This window comes from Phyllobates terribilis, unplaced genomic scaffold (genome assembly GCF_046119375.1).
Source record: "Phyllobates terribilis strain yellow unplaced genomic scaffold, ASM4611937v1 Scaffold_8__6_contigs__length_399053987, whole genome shotgun sequence".
NCBI classification, from domain to species: domain Eukaryota; kingdom Metazoa; phylum Chordata; class Amphibia; order Anura; family Dendrobatidae; genus Phyllobates; species Phyllobates terribilis.
The window spans coordinates 367,329,101-367,351,801 of NW_027362768.1; the positions used below are offsets into that span (position 1 = coordinate 367,329,101).

General features: G+C 44.9%; 1 long non-coding RNA gene across 4 annotated transcripts in view; it reads right to left on the reverse strand.

The window, feature by feature from the left end:
* Positions 1-22,701, reverse strand: part of LOC141157499 (uncharacterized) — an 85,200-nt gene that overhangs the window by 59,395 nt on the left and 3,104 nt on the right. The gene's annotated exons all lie outside the window — the stretch shown is intronic.

Below are 22,701 nucleotides of genomic sequence, written 5' to 3' on the forward strand. Positions count from 1 at the left end.
TTCTACGAGGAGGTTAGCTCTCGAGTAGATCAGGGGGAACCAGTGGATGTCGTGTATCTCGACTTCTCAAAAGCGTTCGATAGCGTGCCACATAATAGGTTGGTATACAAAATGAGAATGATGGGGCTGGGGGAAAATGTCTGCAAGTGGGTAGCTAACTGGCTAAAGGATAGAAGGCAGAGGGTGGTTATAAATGGAATATACTCAGATTGGGTAAGCGTCACTAGTGGGGTACCACAGGGGTCTGTACTAGGCCCAATGTTATTTAATATCTTTATTAACGACATAGTCAACGGGATAAATAGTAAAATATCAATATTTGCAGATGACACAAAGTTATGTAAAACAATTAATACAAAAGAGGACAGTGCAGACCTACAGAGGGATTTGGATAAGCTGGGTAGGTGGAGCATTAAATGGCAAATGAGGTTTAACGAGGAGAAATGTAAGGTCATACATATGGGAAGGAAAAATGGAAGTCACCAGTACTCACTGAATGGGAAATCATTGGGGAATTCAGAGATGGAGAAGGACTTGGGCATCTTGATTGATAGCAAACTAAATTGGAGTGCCCAAAGTCAGGCCGCTGCTGTAAGGGCAAACAGGGTAATGGGATGTATCAGAAGAGGTATAGCTGCAAAGGATGAGAACATTGTTCTTCCACTGTACAAAGCTCTGGTCAGACCACACTTGGAATACTGTGCTCAGTTATGGGCCCCAATATATAGAAAGGATATAAATGAGCTTGAAAAGGTACAAAGGAGGGCAACAAAATTAATAAAGGGAATGGAGGGACTGCAATACCCAGAGAGGTTGGCAAAACTAGGACTATTCAGCCTGGAAAAGAGAAGGTTGAGGGGGGACATAATAAATGTGTACAAATATGTTAGGGGACAGTATAGAGACCTTGCCCGGGATTTGTTCAAAAGGAGGGATATTACGGTAACAAGAGGGCATTCACTAAGACTGGAAGAGAAAAGGTTTCAGCACCAGCATAGGAAGGGGTTCTTTACGGTAAGAGCAGTGAAAATATGGAATTCACTGAGTGAGGAGACGGTAATGTCGGATTCACTAAACCAGTTCAAGCGGGGACTGGATGCTTTTCTAGATACCAGGCAGATTTCTGCATATACTTAAAAATAGAATAAAATAGTAGGTTGATACAGGGATTTATTCTGACTGCTGGTTTCAGAGTCGGGAGGGAATTTTTCCTCAGGTGAAGATTGGCTAAATCATTTGGGGTTTTTGCCCTCCTCTGGATCAACCTTAGCAATTACAGAACTAACAGGTCGAACTTGATGGACGCAAGTCTTTATTCGGCTTTACTAACTATGTACTAGGATCAGTAATGTAATGTATGTACACAGTGACTGCACCAGCAGAATAGTGAGTGCAGCTCTGGAGTATAATACAGGATGTAACTCAGGATCAGTACAGGATCAGTAATGTAATGTATGTACACAGTGACTACACTAGCAGAATAGTGAGTGCAGCTCTGGAGTATAATACAATATGTAATTCAGGATCAGTAATGTATTTACTAAAAAATACCCCACTTTTTCTAAAGATTAATGTCTATGGGCAGCTATCCGATACATTATAGGTAAAGTGCACCCAGTTCTGCACAGACAGTAGTCTGATTTGCACAGCACTTTCTTCTATTTGCTCATTTGACCTTATGCCATATGGAAACCAGATCAGCGTCTCATTGCTATGCAGATACATCAGCCTTGTGTCTTTTTCCAGACTGCAGTAATTGTCTCAAGTCTCAGATTTTTTTTTTTTATTACCCAACACTCTGCAAAGCGCCAGATAAGAGGCAATCTCTACTGTAAGGGAATCAGCTGTAGAGTTTGTATTGTATAAAAATGTATCACGGTAAGAGGGGGACTCCAGAGAGCCGAAATATAGGTAAAAGGGCAGCAGTCACCCAGACATGACCCCGGCATTGTGCCGCAGACTAAATTATGGCGCTGGGGCTCCCTTTTGTCCTACAGAGGACTGCACTCTGGTCAAATGAACTTTTCTCTTTGCACAATTCACCGTCTAGATCTGTAGTCTCCAACCTACGGCTCTGAAACCTATGCAAAACTACAACTTCCAGCATGCCCGGACAGACTAAGGTGCAGTGCCCTTTTACAAATGTCCTGTAAATTAGGTGGTGGTAACACCTTGTGCCCCCTCGCCCCACCACCACCATTGACAAGCACAGAGGATGATCATGTACTATTCTTTCCCATACAGATACATAGGGCTACCCTTTATCAGACAAGCACTTTCAGGGCATGCTGGGAGTTGTAGTTTTGCAAGGGTTAGAGAGTTATAATTTGGAGGCTACTGCTCTGGACTGTGAGGGCAGCTAGTCAGACTTCTATTTATTTGTCATTTTTGAGGTACAGTGCCCTTTAAGGAGGTAGTTAGGTGAGGGTCTAATTCTTGGGACCTTCACCTTTGCCAAATGTGCGGTATCCTGGTCCCATTTTTAGGTAGAGAACAGGATAGTCATGAGCTGTTTGACCCTATAAAGATGAATGGGATAGTGCATGCTCTCCGGCCAAAAATTGGGACTTGGGGGGCCATCGATTTTGCCAACTCCGGGCTGGGTCTGGACCCCCACATGAGCCCCCCCAGGGTACATTCATTACATAGGGTGGGATTATATACGGGTATATAAGCACACATATCGTTCATGTATCTATTAAAGTGTGTATGTTAGTGGACCTCACTGATCACACTTTGTGGCCCTATTGGGCTTCTACAGTGCCATCATTTGTTCGTTCGGCTTATAATGCGGACAAGATCTGTGACATAAAATTATGCCTGTAATACGGGACCTCCAAAATGATTGACAGGGGAGCTGGACAGCAAGTGTTACATTCTCCTGCAGCTCCCCCACAGGAAAAATTAGGTATTGCAAGTTGCCTATTAAGACATATGGCATTCCAGGACGTGTTGGGTCCTCCGGAGAGAGAAGCTTCTAATTTCCTTCCACGCTCTCCTAATATGACGTCACGCATCCTTAGTTGATAATTGACTTTATCCTATTTCGGTCCTTCCGTTAATACGGGTGATTATCTCTCCCTCCAGTGACACATTGCAGCCTCTCTCCAGACTATTGTGAGTGGCTTCTCGCCGGGCAGAGAATGAGGTCAGGGGCTCAGGAGCAAACACCTCGCATTTGTTTTGCATTACGCCGCTCTTCAAAGCTCGATTGCAAAAGATGTTTTTCTTCTTCGCCGCTTAATTTTCTTTTCGATTCCAAACAGAGAAAAAACAAGGGGACGATCTGTAGGGTTTATCATCAGTCAGTACAGATGATTCATGCAGCGCCGGGGCAGAAAAACCCTGCGACTCGCCAGAAACATTCCCAATATTTGCCTTTAATTACAACTTCCAACCTATTAATAACAAGTGAACTTGTGTGCATTAACTCCTATATTGCCATACAAGCATTACAAGGAGCTGTGACATAGGACGGCATCATGGAGGATAATAGGATTGAAGCGATCGATTATCATTTCGTATGTTCTTAAACTGCTTGTGTGGGTGATTAATGAAATTTTGAAAATACTTCAGAGCTGCATTCACAAATCTGCAAGTCTTCAACAATTCCCTTCTTGTTTAGGGTCTAAACAAAGCTCTGAATTCTGCGAATGTGGTTTTGACATTAGACACAATACAAGAGTATTAAATTAACAGTTCCTCTGACTATAGGAGCTCAGCGAAGTGAGTGCAGCTCTGGAGTATAATACAGAATGTAACTCAGGATAAGTAATGTAATGTATGTACACAGTGACTGCACCAGCAGAATAGTGAGTGCAGCTCTGGAGTATAATACAGGATGTAACTCAGGATCAGTAATGTAATGTATGTACACAGTGACTGCACCAGCAGAATAGTGAGTGCAGCTCTGGAGTATAATACAGGATGTAACTCAGGATCAGTACAGGATCAGTAATGTATGTACACAGTGATTGCACCAGCAGAATAGTGAGTGCAGCTCTGGAGTATAATACAGGATGTAACTCAGGATCAGTACAGGATCAGTAATGTAATGTATGTACACAGTGACTGCACCAGCAGAATAGTGAGTGCAGCTCTGGAGTATAATACAAGATGTAACTCAGGATCAGTACAGGACAAGTAATGTAATGTATGTACACAGTGACTGCACCAGCAGAATAGTGAGTGCAGCTCCGGAGTATAATACAGGATGTAACTCAGGATCAGTGCAGGATCAGTAATGTAATGTATGTACACAGTGCCTGGACCAGCAGAATAGTGAGTGCAGCTCTGGAGTATAATACAGGATGTAACTAAGGATCAGTACAGGATCAGTAATGTAATGTATGTACACAGTGACTGCACCAGCAGAATAGTAAGTTCAGCTCTGGAGTATAATACAGAATGTAACTCATGATCAGTAATGTTATGTATGTACACAGTGACTGCACCAGCAGAATAGTGAGTGCAGCTCTGGAGTATAATACAGGATGTAACTCAGGATCAGTATTGTAATGCATGTACACAGTGGCTGCACCAGCAGAATAGTGAGTGCAGCTCTGGAGTATAATACAGGATGTATCTCAGGATCAGTACAGGATAAGTAAGGTAATGTATGTTCAGAGTGACTCCACCAGCAGAATAGTGAGTGAAGCTCTGAAGTATAACAGGCAGTTCTGGATGACCAGGTACTGTACAGATACTGCACATGGTGATATGTTAGAGCAGATAACGATAGATATTTTAAGACTCGTTATCACAAGAAATCTTTCTGGAATTATGTTCTGTATGATTTTCCCAGTTTCCTCAGCACCTGACATCACATTGTGACAGCCCTGTGAATGGCACATTCTGGAATAGTAACTCATACACCCGTGCAGAGTAGAATACATTGCATGCACACTGCGTGGATTGTTTTACAAGAAAGATTTATTTGCACATTTTCTGCTTGGCAGTCCAGAAAACTGACAGCTCAACATCTGCAGCAATCTTGACGCGTTTCACATTCACAACCTCATCAATTCTTGCATAAATGAAGAGGGATTCCGGCTGATTCCCTCCTGTGGAGTTTCTCTGGTACCTCGTATAGATATTCTGACGTGTGGACATTAAGGCAGTGAGTATTTCCCGGGGTAATTTCTAAGTGTTACATCATGGAAATTTTTATAAGACACCTAGAAGCAGAGCAGACGCTGAATAATTCATAGCGGCCACCGCCATCTATGCCACCGACTACTATGTGCTACCACACTGTGCGGACATTGTGGTCTTGCATGGCCACATGTTGCGTAGAGGGGCTGGTAGAGATCTAAGTGGTCACCCACCGGTCACATCCGACCTTAACATATTCAGATTGAATCTTGGTAAAAAGTGAGACATTACGATGGTAAATTATGGGGTACGTAAAGTCCCTAAGGAAATACTACAACGGTGAAACTTAATTATTCACAGGACTTTCCCTTTAAAGAGGTTGCTGGAAATAAAATAACAAAATGGGGTTTGTAATTTTTCCCCCCAGAAACCGCACTAGTCAGAATCGGTCACAGACAGCAGAAGGCCCCTGTACAAGATGATACGGGGGCAGAATGGAGTAACCCTCACATTTCTAAAAATCCACAAAATGCATTAGCTCAGTCTATTATGTGGAATCTAATACACATTAAGGACCTGTTTTTACAGTGACAGCGGCCCCCTCTTGCCCACTGGGGCCTTGAGCAACTACACAGGTTGAAAATTTTTTCTCTCTACCCCCCCCGACATCACTCCCGTTCCTGAATTTTTTTCTGACATCACAGCAGATTTAACTACAGCAATACCAGACACAACCAGTGAAAAGGAGTGGCGCTGTTTGGAAGAAACAAGTCAGACAATTTTTTTTTTTTTTTTTATCCTGGTAACTTGTGGCCATTGGGGCATGCTGAGGGTTTTAGTTTCACAACCACTAGAGCCCACAGCTTTGTCCCCGTCCCACCCATTTCTGGGTCAGACAGTGAACAGACCCTTTCATCTAAATTTCCAATAATAACCTTTAGAGAGATTATTCAACCCCCTAAAATTAGACATAGGCAATACATATAGGATTGGGAGGAGTCTGACCACTGGGACCCTGACTAGTCCAGAGAATGGTGATCCCACGTCCCCAGCGTAAATGGAATGAAATGGTGCGTATGCTTCTATGGGAGCGCTAGTGAGCATGTGTGACCACTACTCCCATAGATAGTGAATACACCCCGTAACTATAGTGGGTGTAGAGGTTGCAGGGCTCTGGAGCCTATAGGTCCTTTGTACTATGAGAAGACCAACACTAGTAAAAACTTGTTATTATTGGGGGCCCTGTTAGAGATTTTGCATTGGGGCCTATAAGCCTCAAGCTATGCCACTAAAAAATCCAGAGTTAATGCATGGGACCCCCATTCTTAGGCTCTATGGGGTCCCCAGCAGTTTAGCACCCAATCACTTTTTTTTTTTTTTCAATCCAGGCAGAGAAATATTGGAGGTGGGGTAGCCCTTTTAAGTCAATTTCTCAAGCAAAATTTTACCTGGTTGTGTAAGGGTTTAATATTGAACATGATCGTAAATTCCCTTTCACAATGACAATGAAAGAGGAAGAAGAACCAGAAAAACCCCAATCCTCGTAATATTTACTTTTCTTTTTGTTGTAAAACCCAAAATGCTTAAAATTAGCTGAAAACACAATAGATACTACACCCCTCCCCAACTTCCTCCCCAACCATTTGCCCCCTCCAGTAACACAAGGCCTGTGTTGTGATAAGAGCGGAAAAACAAATGATGGCCATTCATGAGCAAACAGCGAGGGATCAGTTCTGAGGAAATCTCCCCGCTGCAATAACACAGATCTGTTTTGTTTCGCAGTGATGGTATGAAGCCATTTCATCACTTGTGAACTGTCTCTTAGCAGGATGGAGCGGTAAACATGGGGGCAACGACTGACGGCAGCCAACACAATGGAGGATGGCGGCGGTTTTTCTATCTCTTTTGAAGATGAGAGGCTTTTAAGAGTACAAGATCCTTCATGGGGGGTGAAGTTGAATTTTGTAAAAAAAAAAAAAAAAAAAAATCAAAGTTATGGAAGTAACAGTTGAACTTTTAAACACTTGGCTTGCTGGCGGTAAATATACATATTCCTATATTTACATCCAGAGCCTGAAATCTGGTGAAGTTAATATACTTTGGGCCATATTTTCTTAACGTCTTTTTAGATGCTGGTGCTAATCCAAAACGCAGGAGAAAAATGCAGCAAGTTTATAAGAAGGCAAGACTCTTGGCTTTCTTGATAAGTCCTCAAAATTGCAAATTTTTCAAAGTTTTGAGCAACTGCGTAACTTTTTTAGACTTGATAAAAGTCCCTCTTTGAATCTTGATTCCTTACCGTTTTTGAGAGATCTGCTTGCTGTCCATGAGTGAAAACGTAATCTACATCCAGAACCTGAAAACCTAATTGTGTCCAACTGGTGCAAGAGACTCTTTAGTGTATGAGAAATTCTAATTGGTAAAGAGACGTTCACCCGTGTCAAACCAGACACGGCCAAGGCAGGTTTTCAGGCTCTGGCTGTAAATATGAATGCCTCTACTCATTGACAACCAAAAGTATGTATGTAGCGGTATATAAAAGTCGAACAAAGTTCCATAACCTAATTATACAATGACCTAAAAAGTTATAGGGTTCATAAAAGGGGCTAATACAGCTCTACTCACTTCCGCATCGGGAGGTGGACAGTGACAGTGACGTCACCTTGCGTGTTTGAGCTGCTGGTATCACTTGTCACTTGTGTCCTACTGTAATGAAGAGGGCAGATGTGTGACTCCTGCCCTTGCAGATGTGTAGATGTGAAGTCACCGGCCCCACTCACCTCCCAATGCGGAAGTAAGAGAAACTGGATTACCCCGTAAAATGATTTGACGAATGGTGCAGAAAATGTCGCTTTATACATACCTGGCAGAAAGCGGGCACTATCAATGGGTATCCTGCATGTGTCCCTGAATGATGAAAATAGGGTTGATGCATGATACTTGATGATCATGCATGAATCTTGGCAGGAATTGCAACTTTGGCAACATCCACCTCTAGAGTAGAGTCATGATGGAAAACCCCTTTAAAATGGCAACTCATGTCGCGATGCCTTATTGTGTGGGGTTTCAGGGCACGAACCCTCCGCTACTAGCCAAAAAGAAAGTAACTTTGGAGGGCACAGCAGTCCCCTGCATTTAATGGATGGCCATCGATGGCTTAGATGCTACCACAACCAGTAGCAGATATTGCAGGAATCAGATGACATTTGTTTAAAGGTAAAGTTGCCTTCAGGCAATAGCCCCCTCCACGACCTATCACCCCAAATGGCTGTGCATTGTACACTTTAGCTGAAAAGAAATTTACAATGGAGACTGTAACATTACTATGGAAAATTCTATCTGTTCTAGATGACAACCAGCAGATAATCTGATAGAAATGAGGAACATGTCACATAGGAATGTGTTACATCCGCTGCAATATCCAGCAGGGAAACCACCAAATTATCTGAAATATTCCAACCAAAGCTTTGTTTTTGGTTTTTTTCCCCTCTGTATCATTTTACAAGACGCTTACGACTTCTACGGACTTCTTTAACTAGAATGGTAAGATCTAAATGAAAATGTTTTCATATTTTTCCAGGAAGAATAAAAGAGGAACAGCAGATTGTAAAGTCTAAGAAAAGATGTTCCAATATTGATGTGTCATGACAAAGGAGTCACATTAGTCCTGTGGCCCCGTATACTCACCAAAGTCTTGGAAGCAGATATATGAGGAGCTATTTGCAAGGTCTTTAAACCATAGAGTGATTTTAGAAATACATTATTTTGTGCCCTGCCTAAAATAAAAAAAGCCAATATTTTGAGCTTTCATTTTTTCGTTACCTCTAGATCATACAAGTCAGACTACGGCCCGTGGGCCAAATCTGGTCCGCAGGGTGGTTATATTTGGCCCGCGACACCAGATCCATCACTCCTATGTAGGGCCATTATCTCTATAGATAACTACACTGCTCAAAAAAATAAAGGGAACACTTAAACAACAGAATATAACTCCAAGTAGATCAAACTTCTGTGAAATCAAACTGTCCACTTAGGAAGCAACACTGATTGACAATCAATTTCACATGCTGCTGTGCAAATGGAATAGACAATAGATGGAAATTATTGGCAATTATCAAGACACCCTCACTAAAGGAGTGGTTCTGCAGGTGGGGACCACAGACCACATCTCAGTACCAATGCTTTCTGGCTGATGTTTTGGTCACTTTTGAATGCTGGTTGTGCTTTCTCACTCGTGGTAGCATGAGACGGACTCTACAACCCACAGAAGTTGCTCAGGTAGTGCAGCTCATCCAGGATGGCACATCAATGCGAGCTGCGGCAAGAAGGTTTGCTGTGTCTGTCAGCGTAGTGTCCAGAGGCTGGAGGCGCTACCAGGAGACAGGCCAGTACACCAGGAGACGTGGAGGGGGCCGTAGGAGGGCAACAACCCAGCAGCAGGACCGCTACCTCCGCCTTTGTGCAAGGAGGAACAGGAGGAGCACTGCCAGAGACCTGCAAAATGACCTCCAGCAGGCCACAAATGAGTATATGTCTGCACAAGCAGTTAGAAACCGACTCCATGAGGGTGGTATGAGGGCCCGACGTCCACAGATGGGGGTTGTGTTCACAGCCCAACACCGTGCAGGACGATTGGCATTTGCCACAGAACACCAGAATTGGCAAAGTCGCCACTGGCGCCCTGTGCTCTTCACAGATGAAAGCAGGTTCACACTGAGCACATGTGACAGACGTGACAGAGTCTGGAGACGCCGTGGAGAGCGATCTGCTGCCTGCAACATCCTTCAGCATGACCGGCTTGGCAGTGGATCAGTAATGGTGTGGGTTGGCATTTCTTTGGAGGGCCGCACAGCCCTCCATGTGCTCGCCATAGGTAGCCTGACTGCCATTAGGTACCGAGATGAGATCCTCAGACCCCTTGTGAGACCATATGCTGGTGCGGTTGGCCCTGGGTTCCTCCTAATGCAGGACAATGCCAGACCTCATGTGGCTGGAGTGTGTCAGCAGTACCTGCAAGATGAAGGCATTGAAGCTATGGACTGGCCCACCCGTTCCCCAGACCTGAATCCGATTGAGCACATCTGGGACATCATGTCTCGCTCCATCCACCAACGTCACGTTGCACCACAGACTGTCCAGGAGTTGGCGGATGCTTTAGTCCAGGTCTGGGAGGAGATCCCACAGGAGACCATCCGCAACCTCATCAGGAGCATGCCCAGGCGTTGTAGGGAGGTCATACAGGCACGTGGAGGCCACACACAATACTGAGCCTCATCAGGAGCATGCCCAGGCGTTGTAGGGAGGTCATACAGGCACGTGGAGGCCACACACAATACTGAGCCTCATTGTGACTTGTTTTAAGGACATTACATCAAAGTTGGATCAGCCTGTAGTGTGTTTTTCCACTTTAATTTTGGGGGTGACTCCAAATCCAGGCCTCCATTGGTTAGTAAATTTGATTTCCATTGACGATTTTTGTGTGATTTTGTTGTGAGCACATTCACCTTTGTACAGAACAAAGTATTCAATGAGAATATTTCATTCATTCAGATCTAGGATGTGTTATTTGAGAGTTCCCTTAATTTTTTTAGCAGTGTATGTTGGGCCCATTATTCTGTATGGAGGACTATGTGGGCCCATAATACTGTATCGAGGACTATATGGGGCCCATTATTCTGTATGGAGGACTTTTTGGGCCCATTATACTGTATACTGGTTGGCTTGAGACTTTGTCCAAGTTTTTCATTTTGGCCCTCTGTGTGTTTGACTTTGACATCCCTGCTCTAGATCAACGGCAACTCAGTAACAACTTAAACCAATGTTGCGCAGAGGTGGGTTTGTCACAGAGTCCAAGGCAGAACAGGCCAAGAGTATAGCTGAACACCCAATGATGTAGCAGTTAGGTTTGCCACAGAGTCCAAGGCAGAAACGATGTAGCAGAGCAAAGCTTGTCAAGCGGATTAAGGAAAGAAAGCAGTTCACACAGTATTGGTTTAGACCACAACTACCTCAATAATATGGGCCATAAGGCCTGGGAGAAGGACCTCACAGAGATATGCAAAGAACTCCAACAAACAGCTCCCCATACCTCAACTTCATGGCCTCTTATGGTTGCAATGTAGATAGAGTGGGATGTTTGGATTAACTGCTGCCCTGTGTGAATTTTTAGCTCTTAAGTGGAATCATGCTTTAAAAAGACCAGGAAATACAAAAGGATGTAAGATTTCACTGTGGGAAAATGGAGACGGTCAGGATTAAGAGGACTTTAAAGGAACGTCTTGTGAGGGGTCTGGAGATAAGTGTTCCGATATATTTGGCAAGGGTTGAACTGTCTTTTCTCAAAAGCCCCATTAGTACTTGGCCCTAATGGACGACGCCTGGAATGTTACAATAAGGCATTGCAGAATTGTCATTGAGAATTCTTTCCGACACGGAACTCAATGGAACAAGTTTCCTCTGCTGCCGCGGAATGACGTCATGTGTAAACAAAATAGTCTTTCCATGCCATGTTTCGCTCTACGCTTCTTTAAACAATATAACCTGGCCATTTATAGGTTGCTGCTTTTCCATTATATGTTATTAGAATAACTTAAAGACAAATTTTTTTTTTACCGGGTGGTGGGAGATTTCCACTGTAATGGGCCAACCTTATGTCTCCCAAAATAAGCCAAGCTGTGACTAAAAGCTCAGGGTTTATTCAGACCAGTGGTCTAAATAAAAAGTATACCAGCCTGACATACGTCAAAAAGACAACCATCAGGTGATTGGCACATGTGCGGTATGCATTTACCTGGCACACAGACAAAACTGACATAGAAAAAAGTGTGAACACACCTTAATAGTAACAATACTTGGACTTACACAAAAAAGGACATTGATGACTTATGCTGTGCTGCCAGTACCAAAACTATTACATGTGCATAGAAATAGCTGGAATGATTTATTAAGATGGTCAGAAAAAGTGGCCATGATACCCATAACAACCAATCAGAGCACAGCTTTTATGTCTTCAACTGCTCTTGAAAATTTGAAGCAATGCAGTGATTGGTTGTTATGGACAACAAGGACAAATTTTCTGTTAGGCATTGAGGCCTAATGGACCGTTACAATGAAATTATGCAAAACCATTCCAGCAAAGATATCAACATCAATGTTGTCAAATTCAGAAAGGTTTAGCCCCTGATAACCTCCAAGACCACCCATTCCCACTGTTTGCAAAAAAAAAAAGTCCAGAAAGCCCTGGCTAATGTGGGACTGCTGAAAAGTATGCTAGCAGTATGATTCCGGTCAGACCCAAAAGAGGAGATTTCTCCAGTCTTCCTTCTATTGTCGCATATACCACCATCTTTGGAAAAAGTGCGGTAAACACAGCACCCTCAATGCAGGGTCACCGTTATCTATCTCCCCCGTATTCCTGCAAGCTGCAAGATGGCATAAAGATATATATAGATATACTGCAGCAGTGCTCTAAATTAGGTTACGCGATACCCTACATAAGAGAACATGCAGTGCTGATAGGGAACACATCTTACAGGGGGGGTCGGATCTGACACACTTCCAGGACTGCGGAGAGGTCAGACAATTGTACCCGGGTATACTTCAGATTAGGGTATTAAAGCAGTGGCTTGAGCCTCTCAGACATAGGCCATTGTTTGAGAACCCTATAAGCAATGTGGTCAAGGAATTAATGTCTATAAGGTCTGATAAGGGAGCTCAGACAACTAGGCCATATTGTAGTGTTCTGCGTACATATGGGGGAGGGAGGCAAACACTTCTTCTGCTCAGTTCAGGGTGGGATTGGAGTTAAATGTCAGCTGTATTAGGCTGCGGGTTTATAAAACATAGACGGAAAATTCATCAGGAGAGATTAATTAATCCAATTACACAATTGTTAATGAATGGCGCACCTCCTGATCGCCACAAACTCCATAAAGCTTATTCTTTTATTAATGTAAATCTCTGCAATTCTAATTTACTTGGTTGCGAAATATATATCTCAGCGTGCTGTCAGTGAATAGAAATAGTTCTGTTAAGAGGGTTATCCAGCACTTGTCAATTGATGCGTGTGTCAATTGTCACTACCAGATCTTGTGCATGTATCCTGTTGTAATTAATAGGACAGGTGGATGATACCTGCAGGCGAGAACTGGCAATCAAACTTTCCAAAGGTTAGCAGTGCCTCTCACCTCTTGATGTGGAAATGCTGGATAAACCCTTTAAGGGCTTATGCACACTGACGCAGCACAACAGTGCACTCCACTAAGGTCATATGGTTCCCTCAGATTCAGTACCATATGAACTCCATGCACTGCTGTAATATCAAGGGATATTTTGTTACAGAAGAAATGCTTCTAAGGGAGAATATCTCTACGAAAAGTGAGACACATGGAGGTACAATGAAGGCCCTATCACCTTTATGAAGCTTCCATTATGGATATGCACTGTATGGAAGAAGGCCTAACATCATGGCTGCCTGGTGACAAATTCTGGATCCATGTCATCTCGTCAGGATCTGAAAGTTTTCACCAACAAGGTCTTTCCGTTCATAAGCTGTTAGCAGAGATACTGAATACATAGAAGTGACACACAAAGCAATTTCTCACAGTTTTTTTGAGGGGTTCAAGTGGAATCTGCTGCTATTCTAAGGTTTGAGAGTGTTTTTTCTGCCATCTTAATTGGACAGAGCCTAGTTTGGAAAATTCTCCATCAGCTTCAAAGTAGCAATACGTTTTCATTCCAAAAAATAGGCAAACTCCTTGTTAGTGCAGCCTTACATAATTAGTAAACTTTATCTAAAATTTAGAGAGACGAGTAACAAAGTACCTCACGTCCCCACAACTCCAAATTGATTTCACATCGGAAGGACATGGGTTCACAATAATAAATGTAATATTCAACCACAAGGGGAAAAAAAAAAAAGCAGAACATGTGCTGTGTGTGACTAAACGTGACTGTACAGCGGGAAAGGTGATAACGTGAGCGCACAGTTCAGTCGCAGTCATTGTGCTTGTTCTGGGCTTTGCAGACCCGGGCTGCTCTTTATTACCATAATCACACATTGCCAGCCCGCTGTACTCTCAGCTGAAGAAGGTGATACTTTTCCAAGCAGAATGCTGACATGTTAATCGTCAGTACACACCACATAGCCTCCCCCACTGCACGGTGTCAACGGCACAGGCAATTATCTGCAAGTAAACGTAATGATAATTTGCAAAAGTTTAAATTCCCCACTAGAATCAGGAAAGTCCTTGAGACATCCCTGTGCTAGAAAAAACACAAACAAAAATAAAAACACTATTCAATGTGTGCAACCCCAGGTCCATCGTCAAGAAGAGTCTTCTATGGCGTCCCGGGTGCCTTTAGGCCTCATCACGTTGTGTACAATGTAGGCCATGATGACACTTGAAACCTCCTATAAACTAAGCCACACACTACGTCGTGACGGCTCAGGGTCTAGCAAGCACCAGCGGTATCCAGGTGCTGAAGAGAACTGGCAAGGATGGTACCAATCCAACCCGAGCCAAACAACTAAAACACAACGACAATCTAGTTGAAAGAACTAAAACAAGTCCAACAGTCTGGTCGTCAGGCAGTATATCCCTAGCAACCAGTCATTTCAATGCAGTTGTCAGGGACAAACATCCTTAGCAACCAACTTCAGTATTAGCTAATAACACGGAAAGCTCAAAATGGCTTATACATTGTATTAAAGGGGTATTCAAACCTAAATCATTAATCATCCATCCAGTAAATTGGTGGAAGCACTGTAGCTGGGACCTCTCACAGACTGCCAGGACTGTAATCCCCAGCTCTGGTTATCAGTGGAGGTCCCATCGGTCAGATTTCCTTTGATCTCATTTCCAATTCATTGGATAGGTGATATTAGCATCAGGCTGGAATACTAATTTAAAGGAGTATTCCCGTCCTGTAAAGTGACAACAAATCTCTGGGCATGCCGTCCCTTTATGATTAGTGAGGGTCAGACATCTACGAACCCAGAAGAAGGGACTTCTGACACCTATGAACACATACAAATGCAGTCCCATCACTTTACAAGATGGAAATACCCCTTATTCCATAGACTATGACAACGGCCTGACCATTATAAGACCACCCCCATCACCATGGGCGTACCCAGGATCAAAACTAGGGGGGGGGGGGGGCAAGCCATGGTCACTGATACCGAACAGAAATATATATATATAGTACAATGCAAAGATTTCACTTCTTACATTACATGAGTGATATCTATTGTAAATTCCACAATAGCTCAGAAACCGGCGAATCGCTCCAAACAGTATACTGGCCGCCATAAAATGCCCCATACAGGATACTGGTCCCCATATAACGCTCCATACAGGATACTGGCCCCCATATAACGCTCCATACAGAATACTGGCCCCCATATAACGCTCCATACAAAATACTGGCTCCCATATAACGCTCCATAAAGAATACTGGCCCCCATATAACGCTCCATACAGAATACTGGCCCCCATATAACGCTCCATAAAGAATACTGGCCCCCATATAACGGTCCATACAGAATACTGGCCCCCATATAACGCTCCATACAGAATACTGGCCCCCATATAACGCTCCATGCAGGATACTGGCCCCCATATAACGCTCCATACAGAATACTGGCCCCCATATAACGCTCCATGCAGGATACTGGCCCCCATATAACGCTCCATACAGGATACTGGCCCCCATATAACGCTCCATACAGAATACTGGCCCCCATATAACGCTCCATACAGGATACTGGCCCCCATATAACGCTCCATACAGAATACTGGCCCCCATATAACGCTCCATGCAGGATACTGGCCCCCATATAACGCTCCATACAGGATACTGGCCCCCATATAACGCTCCATACAGAATACTGGCCCCCATCTAATGCTCCATACAGGATACTTGCACCCATATAACGCTCCATGCAGGCTGTTCCCCACACATAATGCCCCATGCAGGCTGTTCCCCCCACATAATGCCCCACGCAGGCTGTTACCCCCCATATAATGCCCCAGGTAGGACGTCACCCCACCTTATAATGCCCCATGCAGGATGACACACACCCCCCTTCCTTATAATGACCCATGCAGGATGTCACACACCCCCCTCCCTTATAATGCCCCATGCAGGATGTCACACACCCCCCTCCCTTATAATGCCCCATGCAGGATGTCACACACCCCCTTCCTTATAATGCCCCACGCAGGATGTCACACCCCCCCCTCCCTTATAATGCCCCATGCAGAATGTCACACACACCCCCTCCCTTATAATGCCCCATGCAGGATGTCACACAAACCCCCCTCCCTTATAATGCCCCATGCAGGATGTCACACACACCCCCCTCCCTTATAATGCCCCATGCAAGATGTCACACATTCCCCCCTCCCTTATAATGCCCCATGCAGGATGTCACACCCTCCCCTGCCTTATAATGCCTCATGCAGGATGTCACCCCCCCCTCCCTTATAATGCCCCATGCAGGATGTCACCCCCCCTTATAATGCCCCATGCAGGATGTCACCCCCTCCCTTATAATGCCCCATGCAGGATGTCACACACCCCCACCTCACCCCCCTCCCTTATACTGCCACAGGCCTCCATACAATAAAAAAAAAATAAAAAAAAAATAAAAAAAAATCAAATACTCACCTCACGTCTCACCTGCTGCCGCTGCTCCGGTATCCAGCGTCGCCGGCCTCATCCCGCTCTGCGCTGTGACTGCTCAGGAGAGAGCGCGGTATAAAGACGTCACCGCGCCGTCTGATCTGAGACGTCACAGTGCAGCAGCCACGGAGGATGCAGGAGCTGCTGCGGAGGTACGGGGAGAGGTAAGTATTGTGCTGGGTGCCGGGGCCCTGAGCAAGTGGGGGGGGAGCGGGCACTGAGGGTGAGGGCCCCCCCCCGCCTGCTCATGGCCCGGCATTTGCCCGGGTACGCTGGGTGCTGACGCCGGCTCTGGTGTGCGGCTTGCGTGCCTGCTTCTAGGGGGGGGGCAGCTGCCCCCCTACCCCGTGGTGGGTACGCCCATGCCCATCACCCCCATGACTTCGCCCCCAACTTCTCAGCCACCACATTCACCTCTCCATTGAAGTTTATGGACTATAGAGCAACTAGGAATATTGTATGGCTGGACTACCCACCGGACATTTTGAACCTGTATCAATTATGGAATATTCATGCCATTTATTGAACACCTTTTAGTTTTCTGCCCCTTTTAAAGAGGCAAAAAAAAAACGGAAGCATAAAATATGATTGTCGTTTGGCAGCCTGTAGAGGGGGTGGTGTTTGGAACCAAAAACCATTCTTGAGGGTCTACTATAGACGGATTTTCTCCATTTCTGCTACAGGGTCAGTCTGTGGAGGAAGCAGAGTTTATTATGGCATTTTAACTTTTCCAGACTTTTTTTTCTCACCAGAGAAAAGAAATTATAGCAGGATTTGAAGTGTACCATTCGTAAATCAGTGCTTTGGGGGAGGAAGGTGCATTTCGACCTTTGTCACCTTTATTAATGAAGATGTAGGAGATGGGACAGGTGGCACTTGGCGGGAGTGAGGGATAAGTAGGGCGCTCCAGTTCAAGGGGTGGGAGGATGGGTTTGTTCCATACGATGGGCGACTGTCTATAGCAGGATCCAGGGTGGGTTTTTTTTGCCCCCATTCCCGGTTTTAATGCAGTTGCCCTCAATTTTATAACAGGCAGCAGAGAGGAAAGTAGAGTTCATCATGATTAAATAGAAATCTCGGAGCCGGCATTAAGCGCAGTCATAGATCTTTCTGACACGTATAAATTGCTTTCTGCGCGAGCGTACAGGTAGCCTATATCAATAAGCATATACATTAGAATTTAGCATGCCACATGACTGCAGCTGCTCCCCAGGAGCAGATTCTGCCTTTTAAATCAATGAGAGACCTCTGGGCTTCACATCCTCTGCAAGAACCTACAGCCACGAAACAGACAGAGCGATTGTTAGCAGAGGAAGAAGTGGTAAACTTACCAAGGAGACTGAAGCGGCCCTGTCCTCATTGTCCCCGCTGACCTCTTGCGGTCGTATCACTCATGTAGTGAGGTCGGTGCGGTCATTAGAATAAGCTGTGTACACAGTGGCTGCGCTCAGCGCGTCCACTATGGTTTATTAAAAAAAAATAATAAACTAATCTCAGCGATAAAACATCTCACTGGATAAAAATAGTTATTACGGGACGATTAACCCCGTGCCAGACGGACAAGTTCATCCGTGTGCAACGGATATCAGGCCTGCAACTAGGATGATGCGCAGCACTGGGGCATCCGACAAAGGCAACAAATGCAAACATCAATGCCATTGTTGAACATGTCTTTAAACCCGTAAGCCCAAGGGGGCAAAAACATACAGATAATTGTTATATGATCAAGTTCTGCAACTTTCTAAATCGACTGAGTTTTCATTCCCCAAAGTTCACAAGATCCCTGCTTGCTGTCAGGAAATGCTGCCCTGACCTGGGCTTGTTCATACAAGGGGAACTCTTTTGTAAAAAAGTTATTATCTGTGTCAATTGGAAATGTTTTCAGCCCCTTCTTATCCAAAGCGATGCCTCTGTTCACGCACTTCAAGCAGAGATGTGGAATACTGTCTATTCACTTACAGTGAAGAAGCAGCAGACAAATTTTACTGGAACTATTCAGAAAAAAACACTGACAATACAGGTGGGGTAACCCTTAATGAATGATCCCCTTTACCCCAATAGACCACCCTATTATGTCGCCCGTGCAGTCAGTATTTTACATCTGCAGTACAATGGCAGAGGACGCTCCAATACTGCAGAATATCTGGACTGAGCACAAGCCTCAGGTGTGATTATAATCCTCGCTCCACACAGGGGGTCAATTATCACTAATCACTTTCCTTCCTCATATTAGTATCGTCTCTATAGTATCGGCGTGTAGGTATGCGGCTCTGGGATGTAACACAAAGCTGCCGCCTAGATACAATTATTGGGCTGTGTATAGGTGGTGCTAGATACAAATGTAGCAACAGGCAAGGCCTAGTAAACCTGCGTCACACCCCAAGCAACACAAATAAACAACGCCATGTGCCACAACACAGCGAGAAACAACGGGCGAAAGATGCAGAATGACACAAACAGCAAGAAACTAAGGACAACTAATGACGGCAGTCTCCTCGAGGGACGCTCCACCCTGCAAATAGAAATGAGGGAATTGCACGATTAGCATCTTTCTATTATACTTTTGTATTATTGCCATTGCAAATCAATACAGTACAGTCAAGGAATGCAGACAAAATACACAGGAGACTACCCAAACGTGCAGCAACGAATGGTGGGAGCTGGCAAGCGATGGCGGCAGGGCAGCTGAAGGCCTGCACCGGTGTATAAAGCGCCCCGTGTGGGGAAGATGGCGTGATTGTGGCAGCTGCATTGCTACCTAAATAAAGAAAAAGAAAGAAGAATCTCGCACCGGAGGACCCAGCATGCCCACGCATTCGATTTTTTTAATCCAAACACGGCCACATAATTACAACTAATCACTGGGGGTCCAAACATTAAGTGATCAGTGAGGACCCCTCCAACAAAAAGTAATTTTCCAAATAGATTATGTCATTGGTGGCCACAGGGATGTTTTGATCTCAGACTTATTGCTCAAAAACCCCCTTTAAGCTTTCAGATTCAGGTTCCAAAATCATATATGATATATACATATGGGATTTTTATTGCATCAACTAGACTAGAAGGGAAAGTGCCGGTTGTTGCTTTGTGACATTCTTGTATTTCCTCTGCCCTGTGACAAACACGACAGAATTGCATGATAACTCTGAAGTACAGCAATGGCCTCCGGCATGGAGAGCGGCGACACGTATCTGATACATTCCTAAGCTCCTACAGCAGGGCTGCAGCAGCAGTGATGGGTCCTATCAAGCTCATTAACGCTAATTAAATAACCTATTTGCATAATATAATTAAAATGCAACCCCCTCCGTCCACATCATCATGTCTCAATCCTAGGACAGAGGTTGAATCACTTCTTCCCCAATTCAGGAATTGTGTCTGTGCTCTCGGGGGAGATACGGTTTAGCGTCTACGTCAGTTGCACCATAATTTCAAAATATGAAAATATTCCAAAAAGTTGCCACGACCCTGATACAGAGACTGCACAGCAGAGTCATTCATGAGTTACAACAAGCCGCCAATATGGGTTTTCTTGATATCAATTAAAGGGCCAGCTGCATGTCCTGGCCCATGCAAGCTAGAAGGGCCCAATTACAAGTAGACGAGACAGATGTTCGGTGCATGATGCCGCTCCTTTAAGGCAACAAACGTTTGGACCCACTGAGAGGTTTGCCGTGACGTGGCAGTGGGCTTCATACAGTCTGATCAGAATGTTAAACTAAGAACCTTATTATCAGTTACCATATTTTTCGGACTGACGCACCTTTTTTCACCCAAATCTGGGAGGAAAATGGGAGGTATGTCTTATAGTCCAAATGTAGCTTACTGGGAGGGGGATTTGCGGTGGTGGTGGAGCGGGATCACAGGAGACAAGGTCCTTTCCTCAGGAAGCCGGCGGCAGCAGAAGTGTGACGATGCTGCGGGCCCGATGCCAACGGTGAGTAGAGCAGAGTGCATTGCTTACCCAGCAGCCATTTTCCTGAAGCCAGTTACGGAGCATGCGCAGATTGGGATTTCAGCCCAGCCGAGATCTCAATCCGTGCATGCGCCGCCTCTGGCGGTTATCTCCCTGAAGCCCTCAGCTTCAGGAAAATGGCCGACGGAAACGGCGATTGCACAGATTGAGATCTCAGCTGGGCAAAAAAACAATAGGGGCATGCACCACCTCCGGCAGCCCGCGACTTTGGCGAAATGGCTGGTGGGAAAGCAATACGCTGCGCTCTACTCACCGCCAACACCGGGCCCTCAGCATCGCCACACTTCTGCCGCCGCCAGCTTCCTATCAAATGCCTCACCGCAGACACCGGGCTCGCAGCATCAGGACACCCCCTCCTCCCACCCAGGCCCCGCAGCATTGCCCCACTTCTGCCGCCACTGGCTTCCTGAGGAAGCGACCATGCCTCCTCTGTGACTCCACTCCACCGCCGCCTCCCCCAGGTAAGATACCTTAAATTCAGACTATAAGAAGTATCCCCCATCTTATAAAAAAAATCTTTTTTTTTCCTATTTTCCTCACCAAAAATTTGGGGTGTGTATTATGGTTAGATCAATGTATGATTTTTGGAGGTGCGGTCCATGCTTTTTTTTTTGCATTGCATATTCTTTCCCCTTTCTTGGACCAGCACTCCTCCCATTTGGCAAAGGTGATTTTAATTAGCAGGAGACGGCAAAGGGGGTCCAGCCTATTTTTGCTCTCACTTGAGGAAGGTGAGTTACAATCCTCCTTTCATTTAGTGTTGGTGCTGTGTGGCAGCCATAGTTGCTGTGGTTTTGTGCTTGTGGGGCGGCGCGGTCTGGAGAGATGGGGACTCGGTCTTGCAGCACGGGTGCTGTGAGGCCGCTCGCCCTACTGGTGCATTGTCGCTGCAGCTGTGGTTAGGGCATGACGCCGCACCTTTATGGCAACAAAAGTTAGGACCCACAGAGGTTCGCCATGACGTGACAGTGGGCTTCATACAGTCTGATCAGAATTTTAAACTAAGATCCTCAAGTTCAGTTATATATATTTTTTCCCAGCAACATTAGATCAATGTATGATTTTTTGGAGATGCGGTCCTGCTCTTTTTTTTCAGCGTATCAGATGTTCGGTGCGGTAACCATCATTTGGTAGAGTTGAGCAAAAAGATTTGCAGGACCTGTGTCACGGGCACATCGGTGGACCACCGCCTTGCAAACCTACACCAAAGTTTCAGCAGCTCTACTTTTTTTGATTTGTTGGTCTGGGGAGATATCAGCGCCACGGGGTGACGCAGGCATGACCTCACGCAGCCACAGATTAACAACGTGGTCACAGGCCCATAATCCTGCAAAATGGATGCACATATGGCGTTTCTGAGGCTGCGTTACATTGCAGTGCAGTCTGATTAAATGTAATTATTTGCATTTCTTGCAACTTGTGCACCACGATGTAACAGTGTCATAGCGCAGTCCTTGAGCATACGACAGATGTTGCTGCTAAAGTGAATGGGGTCATATGGTGATTCGCAAAGTGCTGCGACCGTACAAGCAAATTGCAAAGAATCAAATTACTTGAGGCTTTTTGCAACTTACAGGTTGACTTTATTCACCTGCATTACGCTGCAATGTAGCCACAGCCTGTTATGAGGACAAAGTCGCCATGTAGTCCCATCCTAAATCTGCAGCATATCAGTGTATGGAGTTGACCTTTTGTAAATCCGCATCAAAAATTGCAACTTCTATTACATGAGGATCAGCAGCAAAATCTGCAGTGGAAAATTCCCATGTATGAACAATCTTATCAAGCCTTTAAAGCGCAGACAGTCACCTACAAAACTTTTGACAGTCGGGCTATGGTCACAAAACTCAAAAATTGAAAAATACAGCCGGCAATAGCCGATCATGTGAAAGACCCAGTGTAAGAAGAACTGTCGTAATGTTGGCAAGCAAAAAAAAAACCAG